The following is a 7,086-nucleotide window of genomic DNA, read 5'->3' as shown; positions in this document are numbered from 1 at the left end:
CCTCATATGTGTCGCCCGTGACGTCACACGTTTAACGTGTCAGAGATGTATTAAGCTGATGAAGACCTCCGGGTTGCCGAGGGGCCAATGTATACAGCGAGAGCCTGTATGGTCTTATAATAATCCCAAAAATCTGAAGGGAGTTATTCAATTCACTCATTATTTCTTTTTTTTACGACTGGGGATCATAAATGCTGACGGCATTAATGGCCCTGGTGGTACACAAGCCTAACCACCCTAAATAACCACCTACTGGAGATCCCTGATGACTATGAGTCACGGAAAGGTGAGTCATTAATAAGGCTTACAAGTTTAATGACTGTGTAGATGTGACATATCAAGCAGACGGATTATTTTCTTTTTTCCAGTTTCAGGGTAATTTCACGCATTCACGGGAAGCCGAGGGTAGAGCGGATTGGTTCGAATCCCAGTTGCGGCAGTCGGTCCACAGTCAACCCAGCTGTTCATCCAATCCATAGGGGATGGTCAATGGAATAGGCATCTGACTCAGGTTAGTATATATATATATATATATATATATATATATATATATATATATATATATATATATATATATATATATATATATATTTTTTTTTTTTTTTTTTTTTTAAACTATTCGCCATTTCCCACGTTAGCGAGGTAGCGTTAAGAACAGAGAACTGGGCCACTGAGGGAATATCCTCACCTGGCAAGCTATTCCTATGAGTCCACGGGGAAAATGAAATACGTTTAGTTCCCAAGTGCACTTTCGTGTAATAATCACATCATCAGGGGAGACACAAGTCAGTTGATATACATCGAAGAGACGAAGCTAGGACGCCATTTGGTAAACATGCGATCGTCTTGGACAATCGCATGTTTACCAAATGGCGTTCTAGCTTCGTCTCTTCGATGTATATCAACTAATTGTTAATTCTCTCTCTTGTGTCTCCCCTGATGATGTGATCATTATACGAAAGGGCACTTGGTAACTTATCGTGTTTCATTTTCCCCGTGGACTCATAGGAATATATATATATATATATATATATATATATATATATATATATATATATATATATATATATATATATATATATATATATTTTGCTTTGTCGCTGTCTCCCACGTTTGCGAGGTAGCGCAAGGAAACAGACGAAAGAAATGGCCCAACCCACCCCCATACACATGTATATACATACGTCCACACACGCAAATATACATACCTACACAGCTTTCCATGGTTTACCCCAGACGCTTCACATGCCCTGATTCAATCCACTGACAGCACGTCAACCCCAGTATACCACATCGTTCCAATTCACTCTATTCCTTGCATGCCTTTCACCCTCCAGTGTGTTCAAGCCTCGATCACTCATAATCTTTTTCACTCCACCTTTCCACCTCCAATTTGGTCTCCCGCTTCTCCTTCTTCCCTCTACCTCTGACACATATATCCTCTTTGTCAATCTTTCCTCACTCATGTATATATATATATATATATATATATATATATATATATATATATATATATATATATATATATATATATATATATTGGCCTTGATTAGGGCCTCAGTTGCCCGTACTGTCTTAGCTAATATAAACAAGAAATTATAACTTGATGGCCTTTTTCATTTGAATTACAATCAGAATGTGTGGGTTAGTAAGTGTATGTGTTAAGTGACGTATCAAAGGGTGGAAGATACGGCCTGATATGACTGGGGGTCCTGAAAATGAGACGATTCTACACTCCTTGAATTAACTCAGGGTCTAAAAGCTATGGGGACCCTGAAAATGATATTATCTTCTTTTAATCATTACAGGGCACGGGATCTTGGGGGCCCCTGAAAATGAGACGATTCAATTTTCCAAAACGTATTACAGGACACAGGATCTTTTTTTTTGGGGGGGGGGGGGAGAGGGGTTTGAAAATAAGAAGACCTAGGGCCTCCCAAACCCTTTATACTCCTTTAAAATTGCATGAGGAAGAGGGAGGGAGTTTACAGTCGTGGGTCTCCAAAGTAAGGATAGGTGAATTTACAATCGTAAGGCCTCTGATATATGGGGGGGGGGGGATGGAATTTACACTTGTTGGGTCATAATATATGGGAGAGAAATTTTGTTCGGCTAGTACCTTACCTTAGCTTTCGAAGGTTTCGGAGGTCTTTACCCCCACAGTCCGGTCTAGAACCTAAGCTTACGAGGGTTTCGGAGGTCTTCTACCCCTACAGCTCGGTCTAGGACCAAACTGTCTTGTTGCTGCTCTATATAAGGCAGCGGCCCGTCGATCTATGAAATAAGTATGGTTGGTATGGACTGTAGGTAATACTTGTCGAGGCCCTTTTTAAATTTGACTACCGGAGTGTTCATTATATTCATAATAATCTAAGGCAGTAAGAAACTATTTTCGATAGCAAAGTGAGGACCATACCACCCAAGATAGTTTCCAAGTTTAAATGAGGATATCTCTCCTGTCCGTACTCGAGTATAATTCTGCCTCAGTACGGGCTGTGAAAGATCTCTACACATCTTCTAAATTTACATTTTCTCTCACAGCTTTCCTGAGCCGCTGGCTGCTGTGACCCCTGGCTAATGTGTTCCTTTTCGAGAGAAGTGATTGATACAGGCACTGAAATCCTTGAAAGATATTTTCATACCGATATCATAACTCTCTCTCTCCTTCCCTGTCTCTCAACGTACAGTGGCTGTCACCCTCCACCAACAGCTCAGCTCCTTTCTCCAGGTGCAGTTTTTTTTGTTGGTCGCTGTTGAACCATTTTTCTTTAATGGATATACTATCTGTCTATCGCCATAAAGTCAGTTACCAAACTCCATTAGACAAAAAATATGTGCATATTAACCTGTTTCTGATACATGATGTAACCTAAAAATTAATTTCCTGAACATCTGTTATAACCACGCAGTTGCACCATACAGGGGGAAGACTCTACGAACTCGTAGCTCATTCCATTTGACCGCTACTTTGATACTACGAAAATACTTATGTATATCTTTTTTTTTTTTTTGCTGTTTCTTAGTATGACCTGAGACAGTTCTGTACTAGCATCTTCAACATAAATTCATTCTCGACACAGCACACTAGTTTACAAGTGTGATGGTTGTGATCAAGTCACCTCGTAACCTTCTTTCCTTCAGTGCTAAGCATATCTATTGCTTCAAACGTCTCACTGTAAGTCAGTTTATTCTATTCTGACGCCATCCCTGTTGCCCTTCTCTCTATTTCGTCTTATTATACCTTCTGCCTGTAAATTACTTGACCACCGAAGCGAAAATGCTTCGCTTCACGCTTCATGTACGATGTTGGGAATTTGCTAAGTACTTGACCGTGAAACTAATATTCACCAGCACACAGTGTCGTGTGTTTCTTCGTCATCTTGATCCACTCGCCCACTGTATTCACACTGAAATGCTTCTTCACATCTTATCCCATTCCTCTTTCTTTCTCATCCTATCCTTTATTTAGTGTTTCTCCATTTCTGATCGCGACCCTAAATACGATCTTTTCCCGGCCTGTTGACCCAAAGGGTTGATATATAATACACGCGTGCTATGCTATCTCGATGACGCAACGTTCACACGCATACACACGACACACTCCAATAGGTTTATGGCGCCCTATGGCCGGGTACAGGTCAACATGTTGACCTGAACTCTCCGCTGCCCCCCACCCTAGCCTGATACTTGGATTACGCCTGATAGGACCTACCACCTTCACACAAGAATGTCTACCTCCAGAGTAACTGAGATATACACATAAGAAACTGTAGCGACCCACTGTCGCTCCACAAAATGTCACTTTACTAACGGCGCCTTGACTTTCTGGCAAGGCTCTGGTGTGTGACCTCACCTGACCTAATGATTCCTAGAGAGATGAGTTTGGTTGCCCAGTCCATGGCTGCACCAGTGGTATTACCCCATGACACGTACTCGATGTTCGACGGTGGCAGGTCAAGTGCTGCCGCTGTAATCATTCCGTTAGACAGATGACCTGACCCTTTCCATGAGAAGAGGCCGCTCTGACGGACTTAACCAACAGCACGGAGAGAGGTCAGACATAGCCACATGCCACTGCGACGTCTCCAGTTCCCTTTGGAAATACAATCCCTTTCCAGATCACCTTCATGACCTAACCTTCCTGCCTTCCAGCCAGGAATCATCGCAGAAAGGCAGTCAGATACGTGAAATCTTGGCCATACGACACCAGACTCAAGCCGCCCTTAGGGCATCTCCTACGTCAGTAGTCCCAACGTATCTCCAGATATTTCACCTTCCAGGCAGGTTTTTCTGTGGTGCCTTTTCTCTTAGACGTCCAACTCCGCCAAGACTCGCGTGGGACATCACCGCCCGTCATGAGCAGCAGCTGTAACAGAAAGGGACCTACGGCCACGACCGCGGCTCCCCCTGCATCCCTAGCACAAACCGACAGCCGCCGCACGCTTCCCACAGGAGCCCACGTAGACTCGGCAGCCACGCGCTTCTGCCATGTGTTCCTGTTTTATCTGGAATCCTCACCAACACCACAGGACTCCTGCTAAGCCTGTCTCTTATTGCTCAACTTATTTCACACGTCCTTACCATAATCCAGTGCCTCATTGTCCTTGGGCTATTTCACCTCATATACCTTCACAAATAAGGCACTATTGTTGTTGTTGCTGAACGTGTTTTCGTGTCTTTCTCACATCTACTACGTAAACAACCAATAAGAACACCTGCTAAAAAGCCTTTAGCAGTGAGTAAGCGAGGCCTATGTTTGAGATGCAGTTGCCACAGTACAAATAAGGCAGGGGCCTCTGACTGTTGTTGTGACCCACCCAGCTGACCACAGGAACTCCATAATCTTGTACCAACCACAGCTCGTACAGATACAAGAATTGTCCTATACCCACTACTTTGAAAATATTATTAACAACTCATAACCAAGTGCACTGTTAAGTAAAGAAATAGCTTAGTTTTCCTAATGTGAATGTCAACTACTGTATTATATTAACTGTAACACAACCAACGCGAAAACATTTATTACTTAATGTTCACTATTAAGTCAACACGTTATTACTGTTGTTCAAACAGGATGTAACCTTACATCCCTTAATGTTCACCACTGAATACATAATGTATGACAACAATACTAATGCAAGTCAACCAGTATGTACCTTTACGTCATCTAATGTTCATCAAAATACATAAAATACAATATGTAACTTTACATCACATAATGTTCAACGAGTAACCACTAAATGTATAATGTATAAACCATCAAATTTGCCCTGTAAAACATCCTGCACTAAGTAGACAGCCTTCACCTTTGTGCTTACCAAAGGGTGGAAGTATCAAGACCTGCCTAGATCTTAAGCTCTTTTTCGATTAATTAGCTTGTTATCATTGTGATCCACCATTACATAGTTCCTCAACAGCGTATTTTCAGCCAAATGGCTGCTGGAATTCAATAAATCGTTCTTTAGGTATTCTGTGTAACACATGTAAGCAGGCAATAATAACATACACTCGGGAAATCAAGCAACGTTCGTGGTAAATATGTATGGTTGATTACATGCCAATGAACGGGGTACAGGGGGCATTCCTCCGTTCACTGTCATACATATTGTTGCCAGTGACTACATCTTCCTAAACAAGGATAGCCTCATTGTAAACAGATATTGTTCTATATCAATACGTCATCGTCACAGCTTTAACGGGTAAGATGCAGGCCAAAACTCACTTTGTTCCCCATAACCTTCTCCAGTACACCGCTGAATTTTAGGACGTGGGTGACCTGGTGTACCATTGCGACTGTTCGGTGTGATCGACTCGAACGTTAAGTGCAAATGGAGGCTTCATTCGCAACCCATTTTACTTCAGTAAGTATTTCCGTAATTCCTCATACTCCCCCAATTTCGTTATGTAATCATGAGAAATATTTCAAATTTTTGCTAAAAATATATCCCCGCCCCCCGAGAACTTACCGCGACCCTCAAGAACATTATTACCATCTTCATTAGGGTTGCGACCCTTGGTATACGAACCACTCACTACTTAACTGATCAACTCCTGCTCTTCTCAGACGAGTGGACGACATCGACAAGGTCTGCTCGGATCAGGAACATAGAGGCAGATGTCTCCACCACGTGTCCCCATCTCTCCTATCATGGGAAATGGCGCCCTTAATTCAGGTACAGTTATTTGCTCATTGTTGGCGTTCTCTAGCAAACAATGAAGACTCCTCAAGCTATAGGATTATATGTACATATATATATATATATATATATATATATATATATATATATATATATATATATATATATATATAAAGTGATTGGTTCTCAGTGAATGTAGGTTTGCGGCAGGGGTGTGTGATGTCTCCATGGTTGTTTAATTTGTTTATGGATGGGGTTGTTAGGGAGGTGAATGCAAGAGTTTTGGAAAGAGGGGCAAGTATGAACTCTGTTGGGGATGAGAGAGCTTGGGAAGTGAGTCAGTTGTTGTTCGCTGATGATACAGCGCTGGTGGCTGATTCATGTGAGAAACTGCAGAAGCTGGTGACTGAGTTTGGTAAAGTGTGTGAAAGAAGAAAGTTAAGAGTAAATGTGAATAAAAGCAAGGTTATTAGGTACAGTAGGGTTGAGGGTCAAGTCAATTGGGAGGTGAGTTTGAATGGAGAAAAACTGGAGGAAGTGAAGTGTTTTAGATATCTGGGAGTGGATCTGGCAGCGGATGGAACCATGGAAGCGGAAGTGGATCATAGGGTGGGGGAGGGGGCGAAAATTCTGGGAGCCTTGAAGAATGTGTGGAAGTCGAGAACATTATCTCGGAAAGCAAAAATGGGTATGTTTGAAGGAATAGTGGTTCCAACAATGTTGTATGGTTGCGAGGCGTGGGCTATGGAGAGAGTTGTGCGCAGGAGGATGGATGTGCTGGAAATGAGATGTTTGAGGACAATGTGTGGTGTGAAGTGGTTTGATCGAGTAAGTAACGTAAGGGTAAGAGAGATGTGTGGAAATAAAAAGAGCGTGGCTGAGAGAGCAGAAGAGGGTGTTTTGAAATGGTTTGGGCACATGGAGAGAATGAGTGAGGAAAGATTGACCA

The 7,086-nt window shown here is 42.2% G+C and overlaps 1 long non-coding RNA gene across 1 annotated transcript; it reads left to right on the top strand.

Annotated features, from left to right (window-relative positions):
- The first annotated feature begins 372 nt into the window (after positions 1-372).
- LOC139749340 (uncharacterized) lies at positions 373-6,190 on the top strand. Its single transcript, XR_011712944.1, has 3 exons — positions 373-511; positions 5,747-5,861; positions 6,065-6,190. It is a non-coding gene; the product is annotated as an uncharacterized lncRNA (long non-coding RNA).
- The last annotated feature ends 896 nt before the right edge of the window (positions 6,191-7,086 follow it).

This window comes from Panulirus ornatus, chromosome 7 (assembly GCF_036320965.1).
Source record: "Panulirus ornatus isolate Po-2019 chromosome 7, ASM3632096v1, whole genome shotgun sequence".
Classification (NCBI taxonomy): Eukaryota; Metazoa; Arthropoda; class Malacostraca; order Decapoda; family Palinuridae; genus Panulirus; species Panulirus ornatus.
This window is presented reverse-complemented; position numbering and strand designations above follow the sequence as displayed.